This window comes from Helianthus annuus, chromosome 10, assembly GCF_002127325.2.
Source record: "Helianthus annuus cultivar XRQ/B chromosome 10, HanXRQr2.0-SUNRISE, whole genome shotgun sequence".
NCBI lineage: Eukaryota > Viridiplantae > Streptophyta > Magnoliopsida > Asterales > Asteraceae > Helianthus > Helianthus annuus.
This window is the reverse complement of record NC_035442.2, coordinates 45734226-45753224: the sequence shown is the minus strand read 5'-3', so window position 1 is coordinate 45753224 and position 18999 is coordinate 45734226. Positions and strand designations below refer to the sequence as shown.

The following is an 18999-nucleotide window of genomic DNA, read 5'->3' as shown; positions in this document are numbered from 1 at the left end:
GGATCGTGAAGCTTCCGGGATCGATTTTCTTTTGGGGAAGTTTGTTGAGTACGAGAGCAGAGCATTCTTCGCCTAAGTTAACTAATTGCAAAGTTTCAATTTTCTTTTTATGAGTGAGGAAGTCCCTCATGAACTTAGAGTATTTGGGCATTTGGGTTAGGACATCAATAAAAGGAATATTGACATGCAATTGTTTTGATAGACTTTCGAATTTTGAGAATTGCTCATTGGTCGTTTGACGAATTAACCTACCGGGGTATGGAACTCGAGGAGCCTTGGTAGGCTCTGATGACGGAGGGGAGTTCTTCTCCTGCAGAGGCGGGGGTACAATTTCTTCTGTCGGCGGTGGCGCTTCCGCAGGCCCCACGGTGCGGTTTTGTAACGTGATGAGATGAACTTGCGCTTTTGGGTTTGTTTCGGTATTGCTTGGTAATGCACCTTGTGGTCTCTCGGAAAAATTTTGAGCTAGTTGATTTAATTGTTTTTCTATGTTTTGAATACTAGCTTGTTGATTTCTAAAATTTGACTCTAATTGTAGAAACCTTTCCGAGTTTTTTTTTTCAGTGTCGGAGATGAGGCGAGATACAGTATCTTCAAGCCTTTCTCGTCCACCTTGTTGTTGAGTGAAATTTTGTGACTCATTTCTTGGTTGTTGAAAGTTTGTTCGTTGGGTTTGTTGGTTACTACTATTGCCGGGCTCTTTCCAACCAAGGTTTGGGTGGCTTCGCCATCCTTGGTTGTAAGTGCCCATTGGAGGACCCGACGGCCTAGGTCTATTATCAATGTAGCTTACCGACTCTTGTTGATCGTCCGTTTCTTTCATACAACTCCAATTTTCATGTGGCCCACCACACCCTTCACAAGCCATAACCGAGACTGTTTTTGTCATTTCTAATTTTTTTGTTTTTGAAGAAAGGGCCTCGATTTGGGCTTGTAAAGAAGTGCTTTCATCAACCTTATGGGCGCCCGGGGCAATAGATTTATTGCCTCGGGGGGTGTGCCACTGAAAATTGGTTTGAGCAATTTCCTCAATTTGGTTATATATTTATGCGGGCGGCGATTACCTAAAAGTCCCCCGGAGCTAGAGTCAAGTGTCTGCCTTGTGTGTGGCAACAGTCCATTATAGAAAGTGGATACTTGTTGCCATATCGCAAGGCCATGATGTGGACACTTGCGTAATTGTTCCTTGAACCTTTCCCAAGTTTCATATAAGGATTCCCCGTCCTCTTGTGAATATGTATTAATTTTAGTCATTAATTTAGCCGTTTTAGCGGGAGGGAAATACTTATATAGAAATTTTTGGGCTAGTTCATCACAGGTGTTTACCGATCCAGCTGGGAGGGCGTTGAGCCAAGCTTTTGCTCGGTCTTTTAGTGAAAAAGGAAACATTCGAAGGCGGATGGCGTCATTTGATGCTCCATTGATCCGAACGGTATCACATATTTCTAAGAAATTAGTAATATGTAAATGGGGATCCTCATCCGCAAGCCCATGGAAGGTTGCGGAGTTTTGGAGCATTTGTATCAAATGCGACCGAAGTTCGAAGTTATTGGCTTCAACATTCGGTGCATTGATAGCGGCGCCTAGGTTACCTACGGTGGGTCGTAGATAATCCATGAGGGTACGTTGGTCCGCCATTTGAGGTGGATTCCCGGAAACTTTCTCTTGATTTTTAGCTTTTAGTCTTTTTCTGAGAAAGCGTTCGGGTTCTTCTAGAGGTTCTTTTATGTCCTTATTAGGACTGGAGCTCATACACTATGTAAGTTGGCGTCTGGTTCTAAGTCCTGCAATAAAAACAGAAAAGAATGCTGGTCAGAAGGTTCACCACGGCCCCGTGCTCAGCGAACACGGCCTGTGGTCGGAGTTACAGTGATTGTTTTCCAGATCCCAGTTACTGGAAAGTTGGACACGACCCCGTGTTGCACCGACACGGCCCCGTGGTCAGCCTTCTGTAACTTGGAAAACTAAAAACTGCTAGTAACGATGCTGGGCACGCCCCGTGTCCGACCAGGCACGACCCGTGCTGAGCTCTGCAGAAGCTGAAAAACTAAAAAAGTTCTAAAAAAATAAAAAGAAAGATAAAAATATGATTAGGCCGTTGATTCCTAACTTTCTTAAAATCCTTGTGTCCCTGGCAACGGCGCCAAAAACTTGATGTGCGTTAGGTGTAATATAATTTAGATGTATATTTAAGCCCTTTTTACACTTTTAGCCAAGTTTTAAATTTATAAAACACGATATTTACTAACACTAAACACACATATGGGCAAGTGCACCCATCGTGGACGTAGTATAGGTTGGTAAGATACCGAGGTCGTCCAAGGACACAAGAGCTTTTAGTACCGGTTTATCCTCAACGTCTAATCAAATCAAAAAGAAGTTAGAAAAGATTTTTAAATTAAGAAAATAAAAACTAACTAAATGCTGAAAATTTAAAAAATAAAATAAAAACAGATAGACAAGATGAATCACTTGGATCCGACTCGTGTATTAGTATAACCTTTGATTATTTTCGCACTTTTGCACTTGTTTAAGAGATTATCTTAGTTATTTGTAGTAGGCCCCTCTTTTGAAGGCGACGTTACCCTCAACCCAGTAGTTTGAGTCAGCAAGGATACAATCCTAAAGGGTCGGATTATTGGAAGATAATGAATTAAGTTATTAATGCAAATTATGGTAGGCCCCGCTTTTGGCGGTGACGTTACCCTCGACTAAGTAGTCTGAGTAGAGGGGGCAATCTTGACCCAAAGCCTTCTAAATGGGTCAATTTGGGTTGCTTTTAAAATTATATGGGTTCATTTGGGTAAGATATTTTAACTAATTGGGTCATAATGGGTCACTTAAAATTCCATCTTGTTATTTTCGGGTCAAAGCGGGTCGACAACATTAAAGAAATGGGTCGATGTGGGTTAGTGTCTTAAAGAAACGGGTCGGGTTTCGGGCCAACACGGGTTTCTGCACAGACGGGTTTTTGATCGCAACAGGTTTTGGGCCGGCACGAGTTTCCGCACGAGACGAGTTTCGGGTCGGGACGAGTTTCGTACCGTTTCGACGCGAACCGTTTCGACGCGAACCGTTTCGATGCGAACCGTTTCGACGCGTACCGTTTCGACCCATACCGTTTCGACCCGTACCGTTTCGACACGAACCGTTTCGACCAGTACCGTTTCTACCCGTACCGTTTCGACCAGTACCGTTTCGAATTGAACCGTTTCGACCAGTACCGTTTCGACGGGAACCGTTTCAACCCGTACCGTTTCAACCAGTACCGTTTCGAATCGAACCGTTTCGACGCGAACCGTTTCGATGTGAACCGTTTCGACCCGTACTGTTTCGACCATTACCGCTTCGAACCGAACCGTTTCACGATGAATCGGTTTTCTACGATGAACGTTCTTCAGAAGGTGCTTTTTTTCAGGAATAGTTCTAAGACACTCTAATTTCAGATCCCCCACCATAAAAAAACGAAAGACGATAGATACCCCTACAATTGCTGGTCTGGTTTCTTTAACCGTTTTAACTAGAATAAATATACAAAATTAATTAAAACAAAAGGAAATACGCAATATATCGTCCAACTCCCCCAGGATCAGAGTCTTTGTTAAGGACCTTCATTACCTCAACAACAGCTCCAGTGTGGTAAATACCTTTTCAGTTTTCTGAAAATAATGTTCTACATATTTGAATTTAAAATATCTGGTTGTCAAAAGAAAACAAACTCTAAGCCAGCTTATACCATTACAACAACTTCTAGTTTTAGGAAACAACAAATCTTACAAGTTAGAATGATGAAATATAATCAACCCGAACCGACCTGGACCCGTTTCAACCCGACAAAATTGCCCCTTGATGTACAATCTCTCTCTTTTTAAAAAAAGCATTTTTTTTTAACAAAACTGACCCGACCCGAAACCCGTTCTGACCCGGACCCGTTCCAACCCGAACCCGTTCTGACCCGAACCCGTTCTGACCCGAACCCGTTCCGACCCGAACTCGTTCCAACCCGAACCAAAACAACCCTTTTTTTAATTGACCCGTTTTGACCCGAACCCGTTCTGACCCGAACCCGTTTTGACCCATGACCCAACCCGACCCGACTTCTCTTTTCTGCTTGGGGAGATGCCGTTGAGGGGTCGGGCAATCCACTTTTGTTCCTTTTCTTGTATTTATGTTAGATTTAGCTGTCTTTTTGCTTCTTTTGTGAATTTGAGCTCATTTTATCCTGAAAATACACAAGGAAGACAAAAACACTCTTTTTCTGTTAGTGCATTATCTGTCTATCGCCTCCGTCAATCTAGTCCGTAGCTGAAAACCGAAGAAAACGAGAGTTACATTGTTATTTTAGTGATAGTTAGTAAAAAAAGGCAAGGTGGCATAATTGTAATTAATGAGATTCCTCATTAATCCCTTGGCCTATAAATAGATCTCTAGGGCTTCTAGTTTAGAACTCTTGGAACTCTTGTCATTTTTCACAACTTAGAGAGAGGAAGCTAGAGAGAGAAAGCTAGAGAGAGAAAGTTCGTTATTCGTGATTCAGGTGCTGTACATTTTCAGATTCGTTAATAGAATCACGTTTATATTACGTCTCGTGTGTTAGCTCGCGTTCGTGTACGGATTCCGCACGTCACACGTTCGATTACGCAATCGTTTCGGAGTAAAACCGGTCCTAACAAGTGGTATCAGAGCAGGAGCTCGATTACACTGATCTTTCACACGATTTCGCACAGGATTACATCAGATTCAGATCCGAATTTCATCTAGTTCTTCATCTTTTTCATATTTCTTGCGGTTTTAACTGTTTTTCGTCGAATCGAACAGGTTTTTATGGTCCGTTTCAGCTGATTTTTGGATATGTTGTGCGCCTATACCCGATCTACAACCCTACCAAGTTTCAGATCGAAACTCCAAACCGTTTAGGAGAAATCGAGATTTTTTCGTTCGAAATCGCGTCAAAGTTGCAGGTCTGCATGTCTGGTTCGCTTATTTGAACAGATGTGAACCGCTTTTTGTGCAACATGTTGGATCGCTCATAGGATAAAGTTTCTGGACCGCTCCAAATTAGTTGTTTAGATCGCTTATATGAACTTGGTGGATCGCTCATAGGTACTCATTGAGGACCGCTCATAATACATTTTGTGGTCCGCTCATAAAATCAAGAGGTGGGATCGCTTTTGTGTCATCTTCCTCATTCAGCCTGTGGTTGGAACAGTTGTCGGCCACCTTCAAATTAACGGCCCAATCAGAGCTAGTTATGAATTGAGCTTGTCGACTGATTCCTTGTTTAACCCAAAGTGCACGTGAAACAAATTAAACAAAGGTCTAATCAAAGTATATTGCACGTGAAAGGTGACACAAAAATCGGTCCAATTATACCCCCATTACACCGCCCCATTTGTTTTGTTGGCCAATCTTGTGTGTCGTCCATTAAATCGATGACCCATGTGCAGTGATTGTCGCCCATTTAAAGAGTGTATAAAATACAATTCACCGCCCATTTGCTACAATTAGTCCACCGCCCCATTAAGCTTTTTGGCCCAATAAGAGATGTCACTAGTTGCCGCCCAATAAGTCTATATTGAATATTTGAGTTTGTTGTCGGCACCTTCCATTTATTGTTGGCTCAATCACCATTATAATGGCATTTATATAGAAGTTGTTGATCAGATCTAATCAAGTTGGCCCATGTGATCATTGTTACAGCCCAAGTATATAGGTTGATTGTTGTTTGTCAATAGTAAAAGCTACATCATATTTTGAATCTGGTCCCAGTTCACAAAAGGAGGTTCAGTTCGTTCAAATTCAAACTCGTTCCAGGTCGTGTGGTTTTGCCGGTTCATAGCTTTTTGTACAGTTTGAAAATTCGAATCTCAGTTCGCATCAAGTTCCGTTCGCACGGTGTATCAATCTTCAGTCTGTCAATCGTCAATCTCGCACAGAATATTCACCAGTTCGAGTATTTTGTTTCGATTGTTTGATAGTGTTTGAACTAATATTTGCTTGTTTTGTGTTTGTGATTCAGGTAATTGAAGAAATTCGCATCATGGCTGAGGAATTCTACAATACATTCTTCAACGCGTTCACGTCCGAATCGACCGAGATTGCAAATGTTACCCCGAAAACCATTACGAAAGCCATCAACGAGAATATCAAGCATGATAACTTCTATGGAACGCATTCAAAGCCACCAACTCTTGATAGCATTGAAGATTATATCTGGTGGAAAGAACGTTTCATCAATTGGGCAAAAGCGTATGCGCATGAAAGTTGGTTTTGTCTGGAATTTGGATATGAAAGGCCAAAGAATGACAAGAACGAAGAACTATCATTCAAAGACTTTACAAAAGATGACAAAGCAGAATTTGCTGCCGAACAAAGAATGATTGCATTGATCCAGTCAACAATCAGAAATGATATATTCGCATTGCTCACTCATGATGGATCGTCAAAGTCGGTTTGGGAAGCTTTACGAGTTAAAGCTGAGGGGGGAAAACAGATTCGGAAAAATAAAATTGCTTTACTAAAAAAGGAATTTGATCTGTTTGATAACATAAAAGGAGAGACAGTGAGACAAATGATCGAAAGATTCTGTCATCTTAAAATAGAGCTTGAACGTTTTAAAATTGATAAAACAAGAGAGGAACTTATTGATAAAGTCATTGAAGCGTTACCACGAGCAGATCAGTGGCAAACGTTTGTTTTTATATTAAAAAATGATGCTTCATATGATGAAATTTCTCTTGATTCTTTGTTTGAAAAGATTGAAAGTCATGATCTGGAATTACAAAAGCAGAACAAGATGACTGGTTCTACACATCAACAAAATGTGGGTCTGTATTACAAAGGCAGTGTAACTTCTGATAAAGGCGTTGGTTCACCAAAAATAGCATTTAGTGGTGAGAAGATGAAAGAGCCACAAACCACGTCAACAAGTCATCATTCTGGATATCATTCATCGTCACAGTCAAAGTCTGATGATTCCGAAGAAATTCTTTGCAACATTGCTCTTAAATTGAAGAATTCTCCAGCAATGAGCATCAATGCAGCGAAGCAGCAAATGAGTTTTCTCGCATCGGTTCTGGAATCATATGAAGGTCTTGTAGCTGGCAAAATTGGAAACTCCGAATTGACCAAAGAAGACTACGACCAGATTGATCCGGAAGAGATGGAACTCATTGACATCCGTTGGTGTTTAGCTAGTTGCATTCGCAGAGCTCAGAGGTATATGGAGATTACCGGAAAACAATCGCTTGGAGGTGCGTCAACAAAGCTTGGATTCGACAAATCCAAAGTGACCTGCTTTAGATGCAAGCAAAAAGGTCATTTCAAAAGAGAATGTAGAAACTCTGAAGTTGTTGAAGGAAATGAACGTCCTTTCAACGATGACTATTATCAAAAGGCGATTTACCATCGAAGCAGAGAAGAGCCAAAGTTGATTGAAGATAAACCGAAAGAAAAATCAAGAGCTTATGCTGTAATTGCTCCCGAAAGAAAGTTGATTTATGAGGATGAAGGCTATGATTGGTCTCAAATTTGTCCAGAAGAAGATCGTTTGGAGAATGTTCGTAAAACAGCTCATGGGAGAGCTATGACTGAACCAAGAAAGTTTGTTTATGTTGCTGAGATTAAAAATGAAAACAAAGAAAAAGACACTGCTGAGATCCATGAAGAAAAAGTTGAGGTCAAAGAGAAAACTCGAGAAGAGATCTTGAGTGAGAAGACTTACAAAGAAAGAAATGTGGTCTACAACAGAATGGATGACATGCAGGAAGAATATGAGAGTGCTGTCAGCAACAGAAGATGGGATAAGAAAAGAGAATGCTAGTACAACAGAGAAGGAGAACCTGTTGTTCCAAAGAAAGACATAATTTTTGATGATGTTCTTCTTGTTGTTCCATTGAGAGCTGAATATTACAGAAGAGTGATGAAAGATAATGCATACGTTAAACAGTATGAAAAAGATATCAGATATGCTATGCTGTCATGTTTGAGAAAAAGAGATGAGGAAAGAATGAAGAAAAATGTTGAAGAGATGGTGGAGAATTTGAAGAAGGTTGCTGAAACAGAAGTTGTTGAAGCAGAAGTTGTGAAAGAAGCTGTTACTGAAGAACAGAAAATTGAAGAAGAAGTGAAGAAAGAAGAAAAGAATGAGAATGAGAAAGATGGTGATGCTGGTGAGGAAGTCAGTGTTGAACAAAAGCTGAATGATGCTGAGATGAAGCAGACAGAGGCTGCTGAAAACACCGAAGTGCCAATCACTGAGGTACATTCTGATTCTGAAGTCTTAACACAAATTGAACAGTGCAAGAAATGCATGGAACCATGCAGAGCTTGTACTGAAAAAGACAAGCAATTCAGAACAAGAGAACTTGAATTCACAAAAATCGAAAACATTTTCAAAGCAAAATGCAAAGAGATGTTAGAAAAAGAAAAAGTTTTTAACGAAAAAGATGAAAAACTTTCAGGAAAATGTTCAAAGTTAGAAAAAGAAAATGAAGTTTTGAAAGAAGATGTTTTGAAAATGAAAAATGAATGTTCACAAAAAGAAAATGTGGTTCAAGAAATGAAAAAGGAATATGACTCAATGCAATTATCATATCATGTTATGAAAGAGTCGTATGATAAAGTAAAAGATGAAATGAAATATGCTCAATCTAGAATGAATTATCTTTCTGAAACAACCAAAGAGCTTAAACGAATGTATGCTATAAAACAAGATGTTGTTAATTCCTATATTGAAGATGTTGCTAAGCTAAAGCGACATATTGCTGATCTAGAACAGGATAACAACAAGTTAAAAAGTTACCACGCGTCGTCATATGTGCTTGAAAGAATTTTCAATATAAAACCGGGAGATGGTGAGTCTGAGCAGAACAAGAAAGGCATTGGCTCAGAGTTTCATCAAGTTCCACCACCGGAAAAGTTTGCATTTTATGATGAGGAAAAGGTCGAAAAAGCTTTCAACATGGTAGACCAATTGCCAGACAACATTGACATAACCTATTCCAAATCTGATGATTCTCATGATTCAGAGGTGGTAGGTAAAGTCGTTGAAAGTGTGTTGAAAGAAGAGTCGGTTGATACAGGTAAATCTGAATCACAGGATGAAGATGAAGGAAATCTTCATGATGCATATCTGAAAAACACAAAATCCGAGAAAAATTTGAATGATGATTCAAAGGGATTGGTTTATACCATGATTGGATCAGACAAATTATTCTTAGATGTTGTATTCCCGATTCAGAATGTGATTTTAGAAAAAGGTGACAAAGTTTTCAAAATGGTTGAGATTGAGAAGTCTGAGATTTCAAAGTTTGTTGGTAAGAGTCATAAAGGTTCGTATAACAAACCTGGTTTCAAAAAGAAAAACATGAAGGCTGGGTTGGGTTATAAGAAGAAACAGAATCGAAACAAAAATGAAATGCCAAATTATCAGGCAAAAATGAGTTTTGTACAGGGAAACAGTTTGGATGAGGAAAAAGAACTTAAAATTGGACGACAGTCTAATGCTGAGTTTGAGGCTCAAAAGCAAAAGAAACAACCACAGGTCAAAGATGTGTCCATGAGAACATGTTTTAAATGTGATCAAAAAGGACATGTTGCACGCAAGTGTCCAAATTTAAAACCTGTGGATGTTGATCAAACGAAGATTGATGCTGAGAAACAAAAATCTGAGTATGTGAGACAAAGGTCAACCAGATTTAATTCAAAACAAACTTGGATGTACAACACAAATAAGTTTGCTTCGAATCAAAATTGGAATTCAAACCAGAACAGGTTTGATTCAAGACAGACCTGGAATTCTCATACACCCAGGTTCAGAACAACACAGAGTTGGAAAACATCAGTTGATATGACAAAACTCCAAGAGGTTTGGAAACCAAAAGTTGTTGTTCAAAACCAAAGTGTTCAAAAAGATTCACATTTTTACAAACGAGGAACACCAAAAGGTCAAGCATGGAGTGTTAAGAAACATGTTGATTCGGTAAAAGATGAGAAAGTTGAAGTTAAAATTGAGAAAGTTTTTGTGAAAAATGACAATGAATTTCCAGCATTGAATGAAAATTATTGTATTGAAATGCCTAAAGTTCAACAGACCTGGGCTAAATTGTTCAAGTAATTCAATTAGTTGAATGTGCAGGTGCTCAAGAATTCTGAAGATTGTAAGTTTGGAAATTGGAGCAGCCTGGCACACCAAGAGGAGGAGAAGGCTGCTGGACCCTGGTTTGGTTGAAACAGGGAGTTTATATGTTTTTCTGTACATAAATAAACAATATTTCAAAAACTCTAAAAATTTGAAAATTAAAAACCAAAAATATGTTTTAGTTTGTTAAAATTTGAAAAACCAAAAATATGTTTGTTTTTAATTTTTGTCAAAAATAGAAAATTCCAAAAATATGTGTTGATGGAATACGCCGAAACCCTCACGGCTGAACAAACATGATTACTTTCACCAGATTGAAAAACGGTTTTCAAACTGTAAAAATCAATGTGTTGTAAATCATGGGGGTACTGTATGTTAGTTTTTCTGTTAATTGTGCTAAATAGTATGTTATGTTTTCTGTAATTCGGTACACGAGAAGCAGAAAATGGATGGAGAGACAAAGCTATCTACATCGGTTTGTCAAATTTCTTTTAATGGTTTTGCATTTTAGGGGGAGAAATATTGTCAGAAAATACAAAAACATTAGAAAATTTGAAAAATACAAAAACATGATAAAATTCAAAAAATTTGAGTTTTGTGTAAAAAAGAGGAAATGATAGTACATCAGTAGACAGTTACAGTATGCTAAAGAATTGTAATGATTAAATAGCGTTAAACAGTCTCACTGATGATATGTCGATAGGTTTTTATACACTTAGTAAACTTTTTCGGGATATAAACTTAAATTCAAACTTGCTTATTTCGTGGGGAACACTACTTGGATATATAGGTAACCCCTGAAATCTCGTTTGAAAGGTCTCGTATTCTGATATACTAGGTTTTTATACTCTATGATGTCTGGGGTATTATTCCGGGACTTCTGCTGAACGGTAGTTCTGACCTAGTCCTTGGCTAATACTTTCACCAAATGCTTGAAACACAGCATAAACCCTCAGCATGCAGATGAAACAATAAAATTGATAATCGCTGCTGTTGTAATGCTAAAAGATCCTCTAAAGGGGACATACCAAAAAGTCGAAACTGATATCTCTCTGCGCATACGGAAGTATCGACCTGAGATCCCTCAGTCCTCGCATACCTAATTTATGTACAGATATCATTGTAGTATTAATCACCTGTAAGACTGAATATTGGGATTCTGGATACGGGAGTATATTCAAGAGGTGGGACACATGAATGAGTTTAAGTCTTAAAACATCTAAATCGTATCCTGAATTAGTTGAAATTTGTATGAAAATTTAAGTGGATCAGTATATTGACAATCTAAGTGAATTGTTTAATTCTTAATGTGTAACTAAGCTCAACGGTACTTGTGACTTGTCAAAAACTGATATGATCCTCTGACGCATACTCAAACAAAAATATTGTCTGTAAATATGTTTGTATATATTTCTTTACTGCTTTATATTTTCAGAAAATACAAAAAGATTTTGATTTCTACTTTATTTTCGATAAACCGATGTCCGAGTTGCTGAGTTTCAAAATCTAAGTAAGCTGATTGTGTTTCTGAAAAATAAAACAAGTTCATTAATTTGATACTTGATTTAAAATCAAAAATTTCAAAAACAGTTTGTGATGTCTCCAAGGTCATTAATTTGGACTTGGAAGATTAACTGTGAGGGAGTTGGATTCTTTAACGCTGCCATATCTGTAAAGTTAGTTGATAGGGGGAGTGGATTAGAGAATTTAATTGAATGTTCAAAACATTGTTACTTATAAATGTCTGAGTGTTCAGATGTTATACCAGACTACGATCCCGAAAGCTGAGTCTAAGGGGGAGTCTGAAGACGAGCTCAACGCAAACGGAAGCAGACAAGGTGCCAGGTATCGTTCCAGGAAGAGCTTGTAACCGGAAAGCAAGGTGTCGATCCCAAAGCACGGAAGCTTGACGAAAGGGGGAGTCTGACAAAGAAAAGAGTCTACAGAAAGGAGAAGCTGAAGCTGAAGACAGATCCACTGGGATTCTGTTTGAGCAAGGGGAAGTCTGTGTAGCTGAAGACGTGTTAAAGCTTCTAGAAGACTCAAAGAGAGAGAAAGAAAAGTCGCTACGAGTTGACTACAGATTGACTACAGCAATATCCAAGGGGGAGTCTTTTAGTGCATTATCTGTCTATCGCCTCCGTCAATCTAGTCCGTAGCTGAAAACCGAAGAAAACGAGAGTTACATTGTTATTTTAGTGATAGTTAGTAAAAAAAGGCAAGGTGGCATAATTGTAATTAATGAGATTCCTCATTAATCCCTTGGCCTATAAATAGATCTCTAGGGCTTCTAGTTTAGAACTCTTGGAACTCTTGTCATTTTTCACAACTTAGAGAGAGGAAGCTAGAGAGAGAAAGCTAGAGAGAGAAAGTTCGTTATTCGTGATTCAGGTGCTGTACATTTTCAGATTCGTGAATAGAATCACGTTTATATTACGTCTCGTGTGTTAGCTCGCGTTCATGTACGGATTCCGCACGTCACACGTTCGATTACGCAATCGTTTCGGAGTAAAACCGGTCCTAACATTTTCCAACATTAGTACTTAAAAAGGGTTAGTTTTATGCCTCAATTGATGTGATTTATATGTTGCATTTTACACACATCAAATACCCCCACACTTGAACTTTTGCTTGTCCTCAAGCAAAACTCTTTAATATGTGGCTCACACTCCCAAATGGAATGGGTAGAAGAGAAGGTTTTTGGCTTGTCATAGAGTGCCAGGAATCCAAGATCTTTTTGGGTTTTATTTTTATTTATTTACAATCCTATTCGTTATGATTTGTTTAGAACGTTTCATAGGAGAAATTATTAATTTGGGCATAACATGCCTTTTTTTAAAATTCCATTTATATACAAGTTCACATACCTCACGGGAGAAATCACTCACACTCGGCCGAAGGTGTATTTTTAGTGAATCACTCGAGAGCGGCGTGGAACTTATTCCTACCATAAGCTTGCCAAGCAATCAATCCTCCTCCTTTTTAACTTGTTACCTTTGTAAATATCAAGAGGACTTTTTGGGTATAGGCTTGGGCTAAAGGTGGGTGAATGGGTTAGTAGAAAATGGCGAAAAGCGTAAAAAGCGTCGGTTTTCGTAAAACACTTTGTTTTAGTGACTTTTTATTTCGAAGTATTTCTCCAAACAAGCTTTTTTAATAGCTTTGTTTGTTTATTTCTAACTTCATCATTTTTTTTTTAGTCACACGAAAAACCGAGCTTGTTACTAAAATAAAGGGTGAAAATAAAAAGGGTTTTTGGTGGGTGAAAAGGTTTTAGGGTAAAGAAATGAAAGGTTTAGGCTCAAAGGGGTTAACTAGGGAGATTTTGGGTAGGTGGTAAAAAAAATTGAAAAATAATGGTGTAGAAAGAAAAATGGTTAGTCCTAATGCCTCCATCATTTACTTACTTGGGTTTAAGTTGGTAAGGACCGGGAATGAATTGTCGTGGCAAGTTCTAGAGTCGTAAGAACCAAGCGGCTATTCACACAAGAAACGAAAAATGAGCATTTAGTCTAAAGATGTAAATTTTATGCTCAATAAAGGCTCAAAACTCACTTTTGTGGGAATGGGTTTTTATGTGATCAAGTATATATAATCGAATTTTAACCAAGCTTGTCATGCCGTTTCATAATTTTCTTATGTTGGTTCTTTTTATCACGACGTTGTCGGTTGTAAATTTATAAAAATATAACCTTTTTAGAACTTGTTATTCCCAAATTAAACCAAGACAAGTAAAAGAAAACGAAAAGTTTTTGAAAAAATTTGGGGTGATTAGCGGTTCCAATAGAGTTTTGTGTAAGGTTTGTTAATAGGACTTGCAAAATTTCAAGGTTTTAGCTCCCCCCACACTTAAATTACACATTGTCCTCAATGTGTCCCAAAAATAAATTTTTTAGGTTGATTGGATGTGTAATGTGGTGTTAAAAAGCAAAGATTTATGTTACTGGCAGTCTGGACACGGCCCCGTGGGGACCGGACACGGCCCCGTGTTCAGGTGCTAGTAACAAAAATTAAAGAAAAGAGACAGAAGCCTGGACACGGGGGTGTGTCTGGTGAACACGGCCCGTGTCCAGTTACCTGAACTGGGCATTTTTCTGCAGGGGGTTCAGCACGCGGCCGTGTTGGTTGGACAGGGCCCGTGTTGAACCTTCTGTAATGGAGAAATTTATGTCGGGTTGCCTTGTTCTTGTGCATAGGGCCATTTTTCTCATTCCCCTTTTCATCCTTTACCACCATGAGTGTGTTTTATTCTTGCAAATTAAAACTAAAAAGATTAAACTAAACTAAGGATAGTTCCGCGGAATGCCTCCGTGGTGCGCCACGTTTATAAGGGTCCTTGGCTAGACCCAATGTGAGGTTATATATTTTCTGAGTAGGATGTTTGGCATCCCATGTTACACCGTCGGAGAGCAGCATCCAAACTCGAATCAATAACCTTCATGTAGTTGACCGGGTCGTCGTCTTCTATTCTCTTCCCAACTCCGAATTTTACTTCATCATCCCCGTACCTCAAGGTGAGTGTTCCGTCATTCATATCTACCACTGCTTGTGCGGTGGCAAGAAATGGTCTCCCTAGTATGAGGGGGACCTCGGTGTCTTCCTCCATATCGAGTATGACAAAGTCGGCCGGATAGACGAATTTGCTTACCTATACCAGGACATTTTCGATGACACCTTGCGGGAATTTGACGGATCGATCAGCAAGCTGTATGCTCATTTTTGTAGGACTCGTTGTTCCTAGGCCGAGTCTTTTAAACATTAATGAGGGCATGAGGTTGATGCTAGCCCCAAGATCGGCTAGTGCATTACGAACGGGGGAATCCCCGATTGAGCAGGGGATCGTGAAGCTTCCGGGATCGATTTTCTTTTGGGGAAGTTTGTTGAGTACGAGAGCAGAGCATTCTTCGCCTAAGTTAACTAATTGCAAAGTTTCAATTTTCTTTTTATGAGTGAGGAAGTCCCTCATGAACTTAGAGTATTTGGGCATTTGGGTTAGGACATCAATAAAAGGAATATTGACATGCAATTGTTTTAATAGACTTTCGAATTTTGAGAATTGCTCATTGGTCTTTTGACGAATTAACCTACCGGGGTATGGAACTCGAGGAGCCTTGGTAGGCTCTGATGACGGAGGGGAGTTCTTCTCCTGCAGAGGCGGGGGTACAGTTTCTTCTGTCGGCGGTGGCGCTTCCGCAGGCCCCACGGTGCGGTTTTGTAACGTGATGAGATGAACTTGCGCTTTTGGGTTTGTTTCGGTATTGCTTGGTAATGCACCTTGTGGTCTCTCGGAAAAATTTTGAGCTAGTTGATTTAATTGTTTTTCTATGTTTTGAATACTAGCTTGTTGATTTCTAAAATTTGACTCTAATTGTAGAAACCTTTTCGAGTTTTTTTTTTCAGTGTCGGAGATGAGGCGAGATACAGTATCTTCAAGCCTTTCTCGTCCACCTTGTTGTTGAGTGAAATTTTGTGACTCATTTCTTGGTTGTTGAAAGTTTGTTCGTTGGGTTTGTTGGTTACTACTATTGCCGGGCTCTTTCCAACCAAGGTTTGGGTGGCTTCGCCATCCTTGGTTGTAAGTGCCCATTGGAGGACCCGACGGCCTAGGTCTATTATCAGTGTAGCTTACCGACTCTTGTTGATCGTCCGTTTCTTTCATACAACTCCAATTTTCATGTGGCCCACCACACCCTTCACAAGCCATAACCGAGACTGTTTTTGTCATTTCTAATTTTTTTTTATTTTTGAAGAAAGGGCCTCGATTTGGGCTTGTAAAGAAGTGCTTTCATCAACCTTATGGGCGCCCGGGGTAATAGATTTATTGCCTCGGGGGGTGTGCCACTGAAAATTGGTTTGAGCAATTTCCTCAATTTGGTTATATATTTCATGCGGGCGGCGATTACCTAAAAGTCCCCTGGAGCTAGAGTCAAGTGTCTGCCTTGTGTGTGGCAACAGTCCATTATAGAAAGTGGATACTTGTTGCCATATCGCAAGGCCATGATGTGGACACTTGCGTAATTGTTCCTTGAACCTTTCCCAAGTTTCATATAAGGATTCCCCGTCCTCTTATGAATATCTATTAATTTCAGTCATTAATTTAGTCGTTTTAGCGGGAGGGAAATACTTATATAGAAATTTTTGGGCTAGTTCATCCCAGGTGTTTACCGATCCAGCTGGGAGGGCGTTGAGCCAAGCTTTTGCTCGGTCTTTTAGTGAAAAAGGAAACATTCGAAGGCGGATGGCGTCATTTGATGCTCCATTGATCCGAAAGGTATCACATATTTCTAAGAAATTAGTAATATGTAAATGGGGATCCTCATCCGCAAGCCCATGGAAGGTTGCGGAGTTTTGGAGCATTTGTATCAAATGCGACCGAAGTTCAAAGTTGTTGGCTTCAACATTCGGTGCATTGATAGCGGCGCCTAGGTTACCTACCGTGGGTCGTAGATAATCCATGAGGGTATGTTGGTCCGCCATTTGAGGTGGATTCCCCGAAACTTTCTCTTGATTTTTAGCTTTTAGTCTTTTTCTGAGAAAGCGTTCGGGTTCTTCTAGAGGTTCTTTTATGTCCTTATTAGAACTGGAGCTCATACACTATGTAAGATGGCATCTGGTTCCAAGTCCTGCAATAAAAACAGAAAAGAAAGCTGGTCAGAAGGTTCACCACGGCCCCGTGCTCAGCAAACACGGCCCGTGGTCGGAGTTACAGTGATTGTTTTCCAGATCCCAGTTACTGGAAAGTTGGACACGACCCCGTGTTGCACCGACACGGCCCCGTGGTCAGCCTTCTGTAACTTGGAAAACTAAAAACTGCCAGTAACGATGCTGGGCACAGCCCGTGTCCGACCAGGCACGGCCCGTGCTGAGCTCTGCAGAAGCTGAAAAACTAAAAAAAATCTAAAAAAAATAAAAAGAAAGATAAAAATATGATTAGGCCGTTGATTCCTAACTTTCTTAAAATCCTTGTGTCCCCGGCAACGGCGCTAAAAACTTGATGTGCGTTAGGTGTAATGTAATTTAGATGTATATTTAAGCCCTTTTTACACTTTTAGCCAAGTTTTAAATTTATAAAACACGATATTTACTAACACTAAACACACATATGGGCAAGTGCACCCATCGTGGACGTAGTATAGTGTTGGTAAGATACCGAGGTCGTCCAAGGACACAAAATTTGACCCAGGTCCCTTGCAGGACCTCTAAACGCTGAACAAGGGCAAGACCCTTACCAAACCGTTCCCTTAACCCCCGACCAGGTAGCCAACATACCTCCATATAGACCGTGGAGATATGAATGGTGAAAATCTTTTATTTTATATAGACAGTAAAATAATGCCAAGACACCACGGACAAACGATAAGGAAGGATCACCTTCAACATAAGTAACTAGTTATTAAAGTCATTAATACAAAACCAAATAAAAAGTGCAAAAGATTAAAAATAAAAAGTATTATACTAAACACTTGTCTTCACCAAGTGATGTAAGAGACTTAGGCAAACATGGCCTTGATTGTCAAGAACTCTTACGATCAATCTTGGATCCCGAGACGACTCACACACTCTATGATGGAGAATGGATGATGGTGGTGGATGATGGTGTTGTGATGGTGGTGGGTGGTGGATGAAGTGTGAGAGAGGTGGTGTGCCAAGGGATGAGTTGAAATGAAACCAAGCACTCCTATTTATAGGCTGAACAGATGGCTGGGCACGGCCCCGTGTCTGTCTGACACTCTCTCTCTTCATTAATTGTAATTCGCAATTACAATTAATACGCCTGCTGTACTTTCGCCACGCCCCCGTGCTCACTGGACACGGCCCCGTGGTGGGCAATAGAAGCTTCTATAGGTTTGTCTTTTCTGCTGCTTCTTGGGCACGACCCCGTGCTGGCTGAGCACGGGGCGTGTTCAGTCTTCTGACTTCTCTTTTCTGCTTGGGGAGATGCCGTTGAGGGGTCGGGCAATCCACTTTTGTTCCTTTTCTTGTATTTATGTTAGATTTAGCTGTCTTTTTGCTTCTTTTGTGAATTTGAGCTCATTTTATCCTGAAAATACAAAAGGAAGACAAAAACACTCTTTTTCCAACATTAGTACTTAAAAAGGGTTAGTTTTATGCCTCAATTGATGTAATTTATATGTTGCATTTTACACACATCAGTTATTTGTGTTGCTATTGTTTAATACTATCGCATCGCTTACTCGCGACGCTCAACGCACGAAACGAAACATCGAAACTCAACTCTCCGGAGACGTTCGATCGAATGACTAGTCGATCGAATGGTCATCCGTACGGATGACCATCCGATCGGATGGCCATCCGATCAGACTGCCCTCCGATCCACACACCTGCACTGCCTTTCCTCTTTTGTCACCTATAAATAGCACCTGTCGCATCATGAACAGTGATGTGACAGCCAACTCGTTCAACCAGCGCTTCCAGCCCTATTTTCTCTCTATTTCTCGCGATTCTTGTAAGTTTCTACCCCAAATCTTGTACTTCTATGATCTACACACTCCTTCATCTTTTTAACCAACAAATCTTCACTTTCCACCATGAAATCTGCTGGTTTGAGGTGTTCTAAGGTGATGTCATCATGGGGTTCTTATAAACTTCAAGATTTGACCTCATTCCAACAAGAACAACTCATATCTGAAGAATTTCAACATGTTTAAACACTGATTTCACCTAAAATCTAAACATTTTTAGGATTAAAAGGATTGAAAGATGATTTCATAACTTTTCTTTCAACTCTTTTACACTCTTGCACTCAAAACCGATAGGAGGAGCTCATTCAGGCCTTCTACTCTTTCTCTAGTGAAGTGTCGGTCTGAGAACTGATTCCTATCAAAGAGATAACCGAT

The 18999-nt window shown here is 39.8% G+C and overlaps 2 non-coding genes across 2 annotated transcripts; both read left to right on the top strand.

Annotated features, from left to right (window-relative positions):
- Positions 1–1153: 1153 nt before the first annotated feature.
- LOC118483395 lies at positions 1154–1260 on the top strand. Its single transcript, XR_004870683.1, has one exon. It is a non-coding gene; the product is annotated as a small nucleolar RNA R71 (small nucleolar RNA).
- A 14873-nt stretch (positions 1261–16133) lies between these two features.
- Positions 16134–16240, top strand: LOC118483386. The gene has a single exon (XR_004870674.1). It is a non-coding gene; the product is annotated as a small nucleolar RNA R71 (small nucleolar RNA).
- The last annotated feature ends 2759 nt before the right edge of the window (positions 16241–18999 follow it).